The sequence below is a fragment of the Juglans regia genome, chromosome 7, assembly GCF_001411555.2.
Source record: "Juglans regia cultivar Chandler chromosome 7, Walnut 2.0, whole genome shotgun sequence".
NCBI classification, from domain to species: domain Eukaryota; kingdom Viridiplantae; phylum Streptophyta; class Magnoliopsida; order Fagales; family Juglandaceae; genus Juglans; species Juglans regia.
The window spans coordinates 24,349,757-24,367,036 of record NC_049907.1 but is presented as its reverse complement, the minus strand read 5'-3'; the positions used below and the strand labels follow the sequence as shown (position 1 = coordinate 24,367,036).

The following is a 17,280-nucleotide window of genomic DNA, read 5'->3' as shown; positions in this document are numbered from 1 at the left end:
TAACTTGAATTGAAATTGAAACTTAGCTTGACGTGACATAAACTTGAAACTTGACATGAACGTCAACTTGAACATAACATAACATGAAACATGACTTGAACGTGAAATACATGAACTTGAAATCTTGCTCAGTAGACTTAATTAAAAAGTGACCATACGGGTGTTACACGGGTCCCCTTGAGTCTTGTGTCCCTGCCGATTACCGCATCACAATACAAGTGTCTATACCAGTTATGAGTGCGTTAATACGTACTCCACAATTGTTGTGGCCCCACGTATTTTACATGTTACAATTGTTGTATCTCACGTAGTGTATGCTCCACAGTTTTTGTGGCTCCATACTTCATGCTCCACTGTTGTTGTGGCCCCATGATTTATTTGTGCCACACTTGCTGTGGACACACGAAAAATAAAGTGGCTTCATCGGTGTTAGTGTCTGGCGCGCTCCGGTGACCAACTAGTTAGGCCCCATTCGCAACCTGTTGACTGTACTTCGTCAACCCAGGGAATTTCACATCTATTAGACACTCCAGCGTGGATAAACACGTTCCACTAGGATATTACCCTATCCTAACACTTAAGATCGTGATTGACATGAATAACTTAACAAGACTGTTCTCGAGGTACACAAACTGTATTCGAGACGGGATGACATGAATACGAAAAGACAGAAATCCTGAAGTAGCATAACGTGACATGAATGAAAGACGACAAACATGATATACGTGGAGACATGAATAAAACAGACAACATTTCATAACATGACATGCTTGTAACAGACAAAATTTTATAACATGGAATAACATGTAACAGACAATATTTTATAACATGGCATAACATGTGACCATGACATAAATGTAACAGATGACATACGTAATGTGACGTACTTGCAACAGATGTAACATGAGACAGAATATATTATGTAACAGATAAGTATTTCATGATAGAATAATTCGTGTAAAAGATAAACATGGGATGACATATCATGGCATGGCATATAAAACAACATATGAACATAAACTGTAGTTTCCTTACCCATCACACATACACAGTAACCTGATAGGAAGTTAAGAGCTAACTTATCTCGATAGTCGCGTTCTACGAGAATAAGCGTGAAACACGAGGAACTGTAAGAGGATATTTTAAAAGTTAGAAATTAATTAATAACAATTACAAATGTGAAAAGAGGCAACTTAGATTAAAATTACCATTTTACCCTTTACATGTAGGAAAATTACCATTTTACCCCTAACTTAAGTATTTCACATCCTAACTCCAAAAGTTACCAAAATTTACATTTCTCATGTAAATTTTGTCCTAAACTCAACAGAAAAATTTTAAATCATTCACTATTATGGAAAACTCACTATGGCCGAAACCTACATAGGCCATTTCTCTTGATTTTGGTTCAATTCTTTCAAAATTCAAAACTCATGATTAAACTGAAATTTTCTAACAAAGATCTTCCTATCCTAAGTTTAAAAACACACTTAACATATCCATTAAGAAAAATATAATCATCAACACCAAACTTTTTATAAAAAGACCCAAACGTCTTAACAAAAGTAAACCTTTCAATCACAAGTTTTGACCTTAATAAACACATCTCCAAGAATTCCATAAATAGTCAAATCTTACTTCTAACATATTCATAACATCATCCTAAGATCAAACATGCTTTAAATCATCAAACAAAGTCACCAAAAATCACAAAGCAACACTTGAAGTTCTTGGATTTAAACTTAGTTCAAAACAGAAACTTTCTCTCAACTAACTTTGATTAAATTCTTAATCCATTGCTTAAAGACATGTGATCTGCAAAATAAAATAGTACATGGATTAACAATGTGTCCTAAAGAAGATCCAACCATCAAACTTAAAATCACATGGCTAAAATTCAATAAAAGAGGGATCTAACTCAGAAACATCAAATCTTAGGCCTAACCGAAATCCTCTTGCATTAAAACTTATATCTTTAAAACTAATACTAAATATCTTCAAAATAACATCCAAACATGTATATAAGAGGCTTAGGATCATCATATAAAAATATAAAAGCCTTTGGAATAAGATTAAACCACGAAATATTATAACTTTCACAAAACAAAAACTATTTTTCCACTTCCAGTTTTCAAGTTTCTAAATCTAAACAAATCTATCATCAAAAGCTTTAGTCATGCAATAAAACCTCAATTAACATTCCCAAACACAAGCTAACAACACTCCATAAAATGTTCGGACCAAGATATGTCCATTAGCTTGGTCAAAATTTCCAAAACATAACATACTCTTCAGTTTCACGCCCAGAATGGCATTTCCATGGTTAACAATACTTTTGACCAATAAAATGAGCATGAAATGAGACTAATAAGATATTCAAGGAAACTAAACTTAAAGAAGAACAACTTATGTGAAGGAATCATCGTGCTCAAATACCTACAAAGGGTCAAAAATAGCCACGCAAAAAGACCCAGAAATCTACCTGAGAGAGCCCTTTTGAGTTTTTTCTCTAAGAAAGGGGTGAAGAAGAGATACAATGGAACGAAATGTGCCTTGCACGACTTTAGACTCCTGGAGGGGGAATTTGTCGGCTTGAATGACCCTTGATTGGAGTTGCCTATGTGACATAAAGTGGAGAATAGTGAGAGGCATAGACTGTTTGCAGCAGCTGTGAGAGATGGAGGTTGATGGAGTGGATTTCTCCTTCACATCATGGCACTATTGGGTGCAGTCAATGGAAGTAGATGGTCTGCCATGTGGAGGAGGAAACTTCTCCAAGAAACTTTGCCAAGTTGGCCAATTTCGTGGGCCTTGGTGGGCCCTAACTAAGTGGGGCTTCAATTGGGGGTTTAAAGAGGGTTTGGTTAGGGTTTGAGATGCTATCAAGCCCAAAACCATTTTTTATTGGCCCAATCAAATTTCCAAGGTTTAGAAGGTTGAATAATGATGTCATAATAAGAATTTGATTAATTAATAGCATGTGGAAGTGATTTAATCAAGTGATTAAACACAATGCTAGAAATCAGGTTAGAAAGGGTTTGGAGGCCAACTTTAGGGTTTGGGGAAACCGTTTAGGGTTTCGGTTTCCATCAAGCTTTGGCGTTTCAATTGGTTTCCAACCATTTAGGATTTTGTTAGGATTGAAACATTCTTTGGTCTGGCACAATCTGGTTGAACAGATGAAACAAAATTTTGCTAAGGTGGCATGATCTCACACCTTGATTTCCTTCACCAATCTATCTAATAGTTCCTTTTTGTGCCAAGTGTCTAATACCATTCACTATGTGTGGCTAAGATCTTCCCAAGTGTCCAAATAAAACTTCACTAACATAATTTGGACATTCCACACTGTGATTTTAAAAATACTGCACTAGGTGCTCTTATCGAGGTTACTATTCACTCCCAAAAAAAGTATAATAAACTTAGTACTGAAAAATTATAAATATTCATATTAACCTATAGTGAAAATATTTTATCGAAATTCAATCTCGAAGTGCCCTTAAAAATAATTTCACAATTTCCAACAGACGTTTCATCTGGAATTATGAAAATAGGCTATTGCACCATAAAATCTAAAATAATCCACTAAGTCTAATGGCATAGACCATAACACATTATGACACTTCTAACCACCTCAAATAATTAAACTCATAAATCTAGCACCATAGTGAGTGATAACACTAATTATGATAACAAACTGTGCGATTGGTCGATTCGTAAAAACTTATAGGGTTTTCTCAAGGTTCCTAAGGTCAATAGAAATTCTACCAGTGAATTTCTTGTGGGCTATTACACAGAGAACACAAGATCCAGCAAACAACAACAAGAAATGCTGGCTAATCACGACCAAAGCATACTGGAATTAAGAAAGCAGATGCAACAAATGAATGACATGATGAGGACTATTCTTGTTCCCAGAACCAGATCCAAACTCAGCTAGCACACCGTGAACCTTGTGCTAAAGCTGAACAAGAACACCAGCAAAATCGAAGACCCTTGCCCAGGGGTATCAAATTGGAGTTTCTACATTTCGATGGACAGGATCCAGCAGGTTGGATCTTCAAGGCTTCCCATTGCTTTGAATTTCACCAAACACTCCCTGCCTATAGACTTCTCATAGCTTCCTACCACATGAATGGGGAGGCTCTCATCTGGTACCATGATGCAGCTGATACAGGGCAAATTAATTGCTGGCAAACATTCACACAAGCTTTGCTACTCCGGTTTGGACCTACAGCCTATGATGACCCCATGGAGGCCATCACACGACTCAAGCAAACAACCACTGTTGCTGCCTACAAAGGGTAGTTTGAAGCACTTTCAAACTGACAGAAGGGACTGCCAGATTCTCACAAGTTGAGTTGTTTTCTCAGTGGTCTCAAGGATGAGATTAGGCTTCCTCTTCGATTGTTGAATCCCATCAACCTAAATGCAGCGTTTGGCTTTGCAAGAATCTAGGAAGAATATCTGCTTAGCTCTAGGAGAGCAGTGAAACCATGGGGAGATAAAGCAGTTCATTACAAATTACTAGGAGCCAAAATCAGTATTCAGGGGACATTCAGACCAACAAACTAGCAAACTCACCGAAGAAAGTGTATCCAATGCAGATGGATGAAAAAAGGAAGAAGGGGCTGTGTTTCCACTGTGAAGAAAAGTGGAACCCCTCACTTGTTTGTAAGTCCCCTAAAATCTATTTTATGCATGCTACGGATGACCATCAAGATGATAAGGGAGATGATGTGTTTTATGATTCAAATGACTTAACTGATAATGCTCCTGCCCAGGTTATTGAGATTAACCCAGAAATTTCATTAAATGCTTTAACTGGAACCCCATGCCCTAGTACAATGAGATTGATGGGAAAAATTGGTACCTCCATGGTGGCCATTTTGGTGGATTCAGGTAGTACTCACAACTTCTTGGATCCCTCCTTGGTGACAAAGAATAAACTACCTATAGGTGGGTCTGGTCAACTCAGAGTTAAGGTGGCAAATGGTGAAGAATTGCAACGTGAAGGGTGTTGTACTGCGGTGCTCACGACTATACAAGGTATTAAATTTTTCCCTTCTTTTTATGTCTTACCATTGGCTGGTTGTGATGCTGTGTTGGGGATACACTGGCTCAAAATTTTGGGGCCCATAACCTGGAATTTCTCAAGTTTAAGCATGCAGATTGAGTGGGCAGATAAGTGAGTAGACTTACAGGGTGTTTAGCCTAGTGAGTCCACTTTTACTAATGAGCATAACAAGTCACTATTGACTGCATTTCACAAGGTTAAAGGGCTTTTGTTGCAATTAATGGCCACTGAAATAGAGGCACCTCAAGGAACTTGCAATCCACATATTGACCAATTGTTAACACAGTTTGATCAGGTTTTTCGTGAACCAATGGGGCTTCCTCTCATGAGGTCTCATGACCATAAAATAGTATTGAAGGATGGCACTAATCTAATTTCTATTCACCCTTATAGATACCCTCACTACCATAAAACCGAAATTGAGAAAATTGTGACGGAGTTGCTCTCTTCTGGAGTAATTAGACCTAGCTCCAGCCCCTTCTCATCTCCCGTATTGTTAGTGAGAAAACATGATGGCAGCTGGTGCATGTGAGTTGATTACAGGGGCCTCAACAAGGAAACTATGAAGGACAGATTTCCCATTCCAGTAATCGATGAATTACTGGATGAACTACATGGTTCTCGGATTTTTTCTAAGTTAGACCTACGTTCTGGCTATCATCAGATACGGGTAGTCCTTGAAGATGTTCCTAAGACAACCTTTAGTACTCACGAAGCATTATGAATTCTTGGTAATGCCCTTTGGGCTTACCAATGCACCCTCCACATTCCAAGGGCTGATGAACATGATTTTTAGACTTTTTTTTAGGAAATTTGTCTTAGTTGTTTTTTGACGATATCCTCGTATACAGCTGTAGCATAGAGGACCATCTCAAGCATTTACAACAGGTGTTAAGCACCCTTGTTACCCACTGTTTATATGCAAAAAGGTCAAAATGCTTCTTTGGGGTATCTGAGGTTGAATATTTGGGGCATATTGTGACTAATAGGGGAGTTAAGGCTGACCCTAAGAAGGTGGCAGCTATGTTAAGCGGGCCTGTACCTAAAAACACCAAGTCCTTGAGGGGATTCTTGGGTTTGACTGGTTATTATCGTAAATGTATCAAGGGGTATGGTCTTATTGCTGCACCACTTACTGCACTACTTAAGAAAAACTCCTTTACATGGAATGACAAGGCTGCCAAGGCCTTTGAAGAATTAAAAATGGCAATGACCTCACCACCTGTACTAAGAGTACCTGATTTTTCCCAAACCTTCACTATGGAATGTGATGCCAGTGGAGGTGGCCTAGGGGCTATTCTTATGCAGCAGGGTCAGCCCATTGCATTTTTGAGCAAGGCTTTAAAAGGAAGGGTTCTAACCCTATCAACTTATGAGAAGGAGTTCTTAGCCTTAGTCACTGTAGTTAAAAAATGGAGACCTTATTTGTTGGATCAAGCTTTCAAGGTTAAAACTGACCAGCAAGTTTTAAATTTCTGTTGGAGCAAAAGGTGGGTACTATGGCCCAACAGAAGTGGATTACAAAATTATTGGGCTATGATTTCAGTATCGAGTATAAGCAAGGGAAAGAAAATAAAGTGGCGGATGCCTTATCAAGAAGACATGAAGCTAACAACTGTATTGAGGGCTCATTGGCAGTTATTACCTTTCCCACTCCCATTTGGATTGATGAACTAAAAGGCAGCTATTCAGGTTTTGTGGAAATGCAAGACTTGTTGGCTAAGTTCCAAGCCAACCAAGCTGTACCTAAAGGTTATACCCTTCAATAGGGGTTGCTGCTGAAAAAGGGCATATTTGTTAGTGATGCACACCCAGCCTTCAAAAACAAGGTTCTCAAGTTTTATTCATGAGGACACACAGGCTGGTCACTCAAGATTTCTCAAAACCTATCAACGGGCCCAGAGGGATTTTTACTGGAAAGGGATGAAGAAAGATATAAAAAAAACAGTTTGAGAATGTGATATTTGCCAAGTTAATAAGACAAAAAATGATCTCTACCCAGGACTCCTCCAACCAGTTCCTATACCGAGTCATGCTTGGGAAGCCATTTCACTTGACTTTGTGGAGGGTCTACCTAATTCCCAAGGAGCCTGTAACACCCCGTATTTTAGTGTATTTTAATCAAATGATTATTTGTTATTAATTTAAAAATTGATTCTCTTGTTTTAAATTTTCATATTTTAGTGGGTTTAGTTTTATGATTTTTAATTTGTGAAAATTAAATTTGACATGTTTCCTTAATATTAATAATTGTTATGCATTTCAATTTCTCTTTATTTTAAATTAATTTATTGTTGGGTTTGATTATTTTATTTTCATTTAATCACTACGTTTGAATTATTTTATTTAACTTGTTGTTTTGAAATCGTTTCCGTTGGATCATTTTTGTGACCCAAGGTGTGAGAGTTGGACCCCATTTCTTTCCCTCACTTTGTCTTTTTCCCTTTTCCTTTTTCTCCCCTATTTTCTTTTCCTTCTTTTTCTTTTCTTTTTCTCCTCTCCTCTCCTGTGCGCCGCACCCTCTCCCCCGTATGTTTTCTTCCTCTCACCCAGCCCGTCGTCGCGCGCCGCCGTGACCGACACCGCTTAGCCCATTCGCTCCCCCACCGGCCGGCGACACCACCCCTCCAGTCTCAGCCCCTCTCGTGCTGCCATTTGCTGCCACGCACGACGCAAAGCCGCAGCACCTCTTGTGTTCACGCACCGCCGTCGCTCCACCTCCAGCCACCATTTCTTCACCACTTCATCCTCGACCTCCTAGCAACCCAATGGACCCAACCCTAGCTCCGATCCGTCACCGGTGAAGCACATCCAAACCCATTTCCGATTTCGGTATTTTTGATCTTCAACCACTCTTTGCGCCACCACCTACGGCCAACCACCACCACCACTAGCTTCACCAACATCCTTAAGCCCTACCCTAGCAATCTCGGATCTTGGTTTGTCCCCAATCAAAAGTGGGTTTTTGAGACCCACGGCCACAGTGCATTTGACACTGTTTTGTTGCTGCGTTGCCGTTTCTAGCACCTCTGTGATCTTTCAAAAATTATATTATAGCATTATAAGTATTTTCTCAAAGAACTTTTGAGATTTAAATGTATGTTTGCGCTAACTCATATTTACTGCGAATTGGTTGGTTGTGCCGGACTGAGTCCGAGGAGTAAGGGGGTCGGTTAGATTGGATGATGGAGTTGTTCGTGTAATTGGTTTATGATGTGAGATTTATTGGCTGTTTTGGGTTTAGATATTGGTGTCTTGAGGTTGACGTTGGTTGTGGTGGATATTGATAATTTTAGAAAGTGATGATATATTTTGGGATTTTGAGGTTTTAAGTTTTGAGGAATTAAAATAGGTTATTTTAGAAGCTTAAGCTTAAATATTGAAATACGTGATTGACTGAAAATTTACAGAAATTACGTGATTATTTTTATATGTGACGATTTATAGTCGATTCGACATTTTTTGAGGAAATTTTCGAAAAGCTAAGAAGTCCACGTAAGCGGGGTTTCTATGCTAGATTTGCATAAAAAGAAATAAACTGAGGTTGGTTTGTAAAAAAAATGTGCATGTTGTTTTAAAAAGAAAATGTGAAAAACAACCTCAGTATATGTTTTGCATTCACTCATGAGATATGTATGAAAGATAAAAGAAATGTTTTGACATGAATAGTGTAGACATGAGTAATTTGACATGTTTCTGAAATATGCAAAAGAGCGATTATGATATCATTGCGATTTTTATGCATGTGATATGAAATGATTTGGATTTGTTTTTTATCAAATGGAAATGATATAAATATGTTTCGCACATGTTTTGATATGATATGGATATGACAAAACTTTGGCATACTTATCTGTTCTGAATCTGATTTCTGAATATGGTTCTGATATGATGATACTGGTTCACGTGATATGGTTGGTACCAACATGATATGATATGATATGATATGAGTGCACCCACTTTGGAAACAAAGTGGTCTTTTTACGTGTTCTTTCTTGTGTGCACACTCGAGGCTCCGAAATTGAAAAAGAGGAAGTTCACCATATGACACTGCCTGGTTTGGCCACCAGGGATAGCACAACCCTACCACGGGAGTTAAACATGGTATATGATATGATACGATATGATATGACAAGATGAAGATGTTTAGTTATGTTATGCCAAAGCATTTTTTAATATGAAACAGATCTTTAAATATGAATAGTTGATTTTGAGTATGAAAAGATTGAAAAGTCGTTCTAATTTTCTGATAACACATTTTCTGATATCTGCATATAAAAATAAAATGTTTTGTTTCTGCAAACTGAACTTTCTGAAAAGACTCATGTTTACATACTAGTATATGTTTTCTGCTTACTGAGTTGTTGATAACTCACCCCCTCTTATCTCTAATATTTTCAGATGATTTTTGGATATTTCAGCTGAGGATCAGGACTATGAAGAATTGGGTGAGATGACTTAAGAATAGTAGATTAAGAATAGAAAACTTTCGATGAATATTGGTGATTTTTTATTATTGTATTGTTGAAATGTGAGTTTAAGTGACATGTAGAGGAGTTGGTAATTTTGGGGATTACTGTATGGAAGACTTTATATACGAATATGTGTGGTTAATTAAATTTGAAGTGTTTACTTTGGATTTGGAACTTTTGGAAGCGTATTAGCAATGTTGGAGTTGATTATCAGGTGTTTTGAGTTAACTCTCCGGATCCTCGGGGTCGGGGCGTTACAGAGTCACAGTCATATTGGTTGTTGTCGACAGGATGACCAAATATGGCCATTTTATAACACTATCTCACCCTTATACAATAGCTAGAGTGGCTCAAAAACCTTTTCAGGAGGTGTTCAAACTCCATGGCCTTCCTAAAACTATAGTTTCTGATTGGGATCCCATCTTCCTCAGTTATTTTTGGAAGTCCTTATTTGAGCTCCAAGGCTCCACATTACATTACAGCTCCACTTACCATCCAGAAACGGATGGTCAAACAGAGGCTCTTAACAAGACCTTGGAAGGTTACCTACGGTGCTATGCAGGGACTAACGCCAAGAGTTGGGCTCAATGGTTGTCTATGACAGAATTTTGGTACAATACCTTTTACCACACGGCTACAAAACTTTCACCATTCGAGGCCCTCTATGGTTATAGCCCTCTTAAACTACTTACATACATACCAGGAACAACATCCAACAACTCAGTTGACACTCTACTGCAAACCAGAGAACAACTCAAAGCAATACTTAAACTTAACCTAGAAGCTTCTCAAGCAAGGATGAAGCTCTATGTGGATAAAAGAAGAACAGAGTGGGAATTTAATGAGGGGGACTGGGTCTACCTCAGGCTTCAACCATACCGCCATAAATCTATGGTTACTCATCAGAACCTCAACCTCTCGCCGAGGATTTATGGGCCCTTTCACATCCTCCAACGCCTAGGGAAGGTAGCGTACAAGTTGGATCTACCGGCTTCATCAAAGATCCACCCAGTTTTCCACGTTTCATGCCTGAAATGGAAACTAAGGGATCAAATCAGCCCCCTGCCACAACTTCCCCCAGTGAACAAGGAGGGGAAATACTTCTTGAGCCCGAAGCGATTGTGGATAGAAGACTCAAACAACATGGCTACAAGGCCATCACAGAGGTTTTGGTGAAATGGATTGGGGCTTCTGATGAGAATAATCCTTGGGAGTCTCTCCGGAAATTGCGAAACCTATACCCACACCTTGTGGGCAAGGTGCTTTATAGGGAGGAGATTGTTACGGGCTCTATGGGATGGCCAAGAGGAGTACCAGAGAGTCGCCGTAGTTGGAAGGGACAAGAGTGAAGTAGCTGAAGTGAAGATGAACTGTCGAAGAGAAGTGAACTAGGGCTATGGCATGGAACTCGAAACGCAGCGTATGAAGTAAGATCAAAGTGCACCGTTTCAATAAGCAAGGAACGCAGCGTTGGGAGTCTCAGAAGATGAACGACTACATGCTGTTTTTACTTGTTATGTTTTTGTTTATTATTAAGTCCTTGTCGTTTACGTACTTGAATTTAGTCACTTTCTGTTTTACATTTTGTTACGTAGTTACACGTGTATCACTACCATTTGAGCAGTTGGTTAATAGTGCTGCAATATGTACGCCAGAAATGGTAGAGAAGAATCATTTGGAAACTTGAAGAATTGGCTATTGAATTTGGAGGTTAAGGGGCCCTCGAAGAACCCTGTGGCAACTTGAATTTCTCAGTTGCTTTTTATCAAACACCTGCATTTCCATCTCTTCTATTACAATTTTCTGTTGATTTTGTTCTTTCCAATCCACAGAATTCCAACTCAACCCAAAAACACCTTCCATTAAACCAGAAATCCATACACAAACTCAGAGAACCCTTACAGCCTTTGGTTTCTCGGCTCAAATGGACATCATTGGTCTTGGATTGCATTCCCTCCACTTATCTGCTAAAAACTTTGGAGGCCTTTGAAACACATGATACAGGGATTCTTGGCTAGGTTTGAATACAAAAAACATTTTATCTCATCTCATCTCATCTAATTGTTATAATTTTTCTAAATTCTCATACAGAATACGATAAACAATTCAACTTTTTCAAATTCTAAAAATAATAATAATATTAAAAAATAATATTATAACAATATTTTATTCAACTTTCAACTTTATTCTCAACTCACTATCCAAACATCCCTAGTGGTAAGATAAGGTGGTCCTTTGTTATCCTACGTACCTACTTATCCTAATAGAAGAGGTACGGAGAAGAAATTTAAACTGTGTTCTTCACCAGTTCCCAGGCTTCTTCATGAAGAAAAGCTATGGTCCTTAATAACGCGATTGGCTTGAAGGAAGCCTCATTCCCTTGGCACTTCTCCGAACACTAGTAGACTACTGTCCTTTATCCTCTCTATGAGAAGTTACTCTACAATGAGTTGTTACTTCCGTAAGCTGAGACATGATAATTTACTGCGCTTTTTTTTTAAGGAAAAAAAAAAGGTTCTGATTGGACGAAATAATGAATCTAATCCAGAACACACGCATGCCCTTTCATAGAAAAGTTTACTCCTCTTTTCTAACATGGACTAAGGATTCATTTTCCGGACTGAATCTTATCCATTGCATCCCACTAAAACGAGGTAAGGTACATACGGTCAAGTTTACAAGCTGAACCAAATGTGTATGCTTTCTCCTTGATTCCATTGTATTTCAGATATATTTTTTAAGAATAAATTATGTACACTTGAAGCAAGATATATAGGTATCATACAAGTAAAACTAAGAAGAAAACAAGATTCTCTAAGCAGAAATTAAAGATTAAGTATCAGACAGCCTAGATATGTTGTTACAATGGCATATTATCCCCTCTGACAGCAGAAAATATATCCTTCATGTGGGTATATCATTGATCCACAAGCCAGAACTATTCTTTGAATAATCCTCAAGAACCATGGCAGAATTTACCCCGCAAAGGTTTTCTGTCAGAAGAGACTTGCTTGAGCCAACCTTCTTTGCCCCCGAGCAACGAGCAACTCATAATCCTGCATGTATTTATTGATGAGGACTAAGTAGAACATACAAGAAAATTTGAAAACTCAAACTGGGTTTGTCTGTTTCCTTCTTATTATTTTAACATTTAGGAGGAGGACTCTGAGGCATTACTGTAAAAATAATGTTTAAGCACTAGTTTTTAACATTTTAGGGGACTCAATAGGAGCCAGAGAACCCCTTGCTATCCTCTAATCCATCTGAGCACTGTGCTACAACAGCTTTTGCATCAGAAAACTCATTGATAAGTAATTTGACCTTATTACAAATATAATCTTCCCTTCTGCTATAATATGTGCAGTTTTATGGGATGATTGACACAAAACAAAGGAAGAGACTCCTTTTGAGTTACCAAGAAATTGAAATACAGACACAAACACGTACACATATACAAAGTAAAAAATGAAACGCATCATGGAGTGAAATCCCTGATTTGAGCTAGGTAAATATAAATGGAAAAAAGATGTTTCCAATTCATCAAAATCAGAAGCTTTTCTACATATATATGATCCACTAGGGTTATGGAACAAGTCATGTACATGTTAATTATCCACCACTTAATTCTATAATCCATGGAGGGAAATACTTTGGCAGAAGTTCTATCATAATTCACTAGAATCAACATTTCTCCAAGAAAAATAACCATATCGTATTACCTGTACAATAGCTTGAGCACAAAGCTTTCCTCACAGAATAGCACCTTCCATTGAAGCCAAATACTTTTGCTTTGTCTAGCACCAGCTAAGTAGAAGCCCTCAATATGAGATCTTTGTAATTAGGGACGGCAAGGTTCACAATTAATTTGGGACATTTTTGTAAACGGACCTGAGAAAATTCTCAGTTTGATTACATTAGGGAAATGGAGTAACTTAATGGTTGCATGGAAACAATATTGCAACTTTGACTACAGAATTCAATTCTCCAGATCATCAGTAATATATACATGCTATAATCATATAAAGGGAACTAAATAAATGTCCATTATTTATTTTAGAGAATCCAAAAGACTCCAAGTTTCTGGTCATTTTGTCATACCTTTGTGTTTTAACAACTTGGTACTTTACAATCTTTGCTTTGCTCTGATCTGTGGACATTTCATCTGGAAAGAGTTTTGCGAGTTCCTTCATTGTAGCATCAATAATATCAGCATCACTGCGTGAAATCCATTCTTCTGCAGGCGCAAAAACTAATTCCGGCATGGATTCGTTTGGGTTGTAATATTCCTGCACAGCGCAAAATATTCTGTTATTTCCCATTTTCCCAAAAAATAAAATGTATGATTTCTTCTTATTGTAAGAAGCAAGAATTCCGATTAACATCCCATAGATTGGTATTTATGTGGGCTTAAGGACGTGACATAAAAATTCGAAAAAACTAAAAAATCTAATCAGTTTTTACCTTACATGTTACTATTGTGACACACCATATGATAAGGATATGGGTAGGTGGTGTATGGAATCTTATATTGCTTAGGATGTAGATGGTCTTGCTTTATATAAAGTTCTAATGGAACTCTAATTATATCATTAACTAGTCCTTTTCGAGTATAGGTCATGTGGTTTTGGCCTTCCCTTGGGGTATTACAGATGGTATCAAAGTCAATCTCAACCAAAAATACAGGACTTGAGTCATGCCACCTACGATGGATTGGTACTTAAAACAAATTCAAACACAAAAGGGTAGAGATAACTTAAAATTTTAGTCTTCATCTTTTGTGTTTTTTAACTCCCTTTTGTTTTAGCCAGTATCCCTCATCTTTTATTTGTCCTTTTTTTTTGTTTATATAAATTCCTAATTATTTTTTCGTTCAAGTTGTTATTAAATTATCTATTTTGTAAAATTATTTTAGAATTCTTCTTAGATTTTTAGGACCAGAATCAAATTTTCTATTTCTTTTCTATCAAACTAATTAACGGAACGTTAATAGATTTTAAAAAAAGTATTTAACAGGATACCTAACGTAATGTACTGATACTAATTAATTTATACTTGTGGGTAACATTGGGGTGTAATTTGTGGCTGGAAGATATGCTTAAAACTAAATTTAATAAAATAATAATAGTTAAATAAATGGAAAAAGGCTCCACACGGCCAAGGGAACAAATCCAAGCCATCTCTCGTTAACGAGAAGATGAAGGATGGAGCCATAGTTAGCGACAACCCATCATCCAATTGATTACTTTTCCTTGTAGGCGCTCCTTGCTTCATGGACAATCTTGGATCCTGGGACCGGGTATCGGGCTAAGGCCCAATGAACTTGTGAAGTGGGAAAGATTCCCTTACAGATGCTATCAATAAAGCCATCTGAGAATTATTCACAGACTAATGTTTGTAGAGGCAGGTTCCTCCTAAAAGACTACGTTCATCCTTTCACAAAATTAATCAACATATGTAAAGCACGCAAATATGATCCGGCATCTTTTCCAATTGACACACCAGTTACTCGTTCCGTTTCAAGCGTTGGTAACATAGAGATACTAATTTTTTCTTTCATTAAAATATTGTGTAATATTTGTAATAACAACTCAATTACACGTAAGTATAACAGAAATGGAACGTACTTGCTTTGTTTTGTTGTTCAACCCACAAATGATTGTCTTCAGCTTAACGGAAAAGGCCTAAAGTACATATCATATAGGAGAAAAGCTAAATCCGGTTCCAATATACATTTTTTAATTATATTATAAATTTTTACAAAAAAATATTTAAATATATAAAATAAAGAATACCAAATAATCTTGTCGGAGTCATTCCCGAGGATGTAGTAGATGCAACAGCCTACTTCTGCACCACAAATGTTAATATTGATATAAAAAAAATGCTCAAGAAGATGCAGATCAGCATCAGAAAAATGTTTATTAAGTGAGATTGTATGAAATGAATTACAATTTATATATACTCACTTACAGATGCAGAAAGATAAAATTGAAATATCTAACTAATTAACTCTAACAGAATAAAATGAAACTATATTTTCTCTAATAACAAAATTAGAGCGAACAAGTAGACTCCGGTAGGCCTAGTCAGCAGTGTGACATTTCCCCGTGGACAGATTTAAGACGTAAAGTGTAAACAAAAATATAATAAAAAAGAGTGGCGCTACGTAGAGTCCACATAATAGGACTCCTTCGCAGTCCAAATATAGGAATAGATCGAAAGGCCCTCATTTTTATCATAAAAAGACCAAAACAACCTTATTTCTAAATAAAGAAAAAGTCAGAAATCTGAACTTTCCCTCTCCCTCTCTGTGCTGTGCGTCTGGGCATCTGTCGTGCATCTGGCCTCTGCATCCTCCACTACCATCTACAAAGCTTAGGTTGTTTTTCTTTATTTTCCAGCAAATGTTCGTCGTGTCCAAAACACAGAATGAGTGCATATTTTGCTACGCATCAATCTCCTCTACTGTAAGCCAATGAATTATCAATCCTTTTTTTAATTGTAAATGACTCATTCACATCAACAATCACCCATTCTATTAATATGGACATGTTGATTCTACTATATTTTACAAAGACTATTTGTTCTTTCTTTTTTTTATAAGTATTTATGAGTAATCTTTTCTTGACATGCATTCATGGATGTTTATTCTGTCTACTTAGGCTGGTATTTGACATCTTAACATATTGGTCAACTATTCCTGAAGATTTGTGTAGCTTTTTATTTCTTAATCTAGGCATCACTATACATATTTGCAGTACTTTAGATTCACTACAAGGAATTTGGCTTTAAGCGGCGTTTTTCCTAACGCCGAATTTGATATCGACGGAACTGTTAAGAAATCACGACGACATTGGTTGTCGCCGCATAATTAACGGGTCGTTAATGAAAATGGGCGCCAGTGAATAGAACTTAGTTCTATTGCAGCGGATAGTAATTTTTCCAGTCGACTTTGTGCGTTGCAAAAGTATCCCATCTTTGCGTCGCTACTATAACGTCGGTAAATTAATTTTATTACTGCGATTTTTTAATAAACCGCCGTAAAAGGCAAAGTAATTCCTTTCGTGCCTCACGCTTTCCCCCTTTGTAATTCATACGCTTTCAAACTCAGATTGGATTCTCATTGATGTTCCCGTCTCCATGACCATTCCTGAAGTAAAACTGCATCGTCGATAGCATCTTCGTGTTCTTCTTTGGGTGTCTGATCTCCAGCCCCGCCGCTCCCTCCCAAGGCCACCACCATCATCTATCTCGCTGAAACCATGAGAAATTTTGAGTAATTTCCAACCTTTAATTTCGCCTATTAGGGTTTCTGCATTTAGACTTCCTAATATATTGAGTCGTGATTTCTGCTACCTTACATCTAGAACCTGAAGCCATTTATCTGAATTTATGTGATTTGGGACAGGCTTCTTGTTTAGGGATCTGTATGAACCAGCGTGAGTGTATCCAAGGAATCGCACCATCGATTTCCATCGCAATCTTCCACGACGGCGACTGGGTTCGTAAATCTTAAAGGTATTGCACTTCTCTTACTTAAACTACTGAAGCAATCAGTTTGGCATTTTTCGTGCATATAGTTTCTCGATGTATTCCCTACCTGTATTCGTATACTTTGGAATTGAATTTCAAAGGTCAGAATCGGGCCAAGTAAGGAAAGGAATTAAACCTTAGCTCAGTATACAATTTACTTCAGGCTCATTTCTTGCATGGAAATGATGGATGATGTAA

At 37.4% G+C, this 17,280-nt stretch overlaps 1 pseudogene; it reads right to left on the bottom strand.

Annotated features, from left to right (window-relative positions):
* Nucleotides 1-1,467: 1,467 nt before the first annotated feature.
* On the bottom strand, nt 1,468-16,792 carry LOC108991054 (annotated as a pseudogene).
* Between the last annotated feature and the right edge of the window lie 488 nt (nt 16,793-17,280).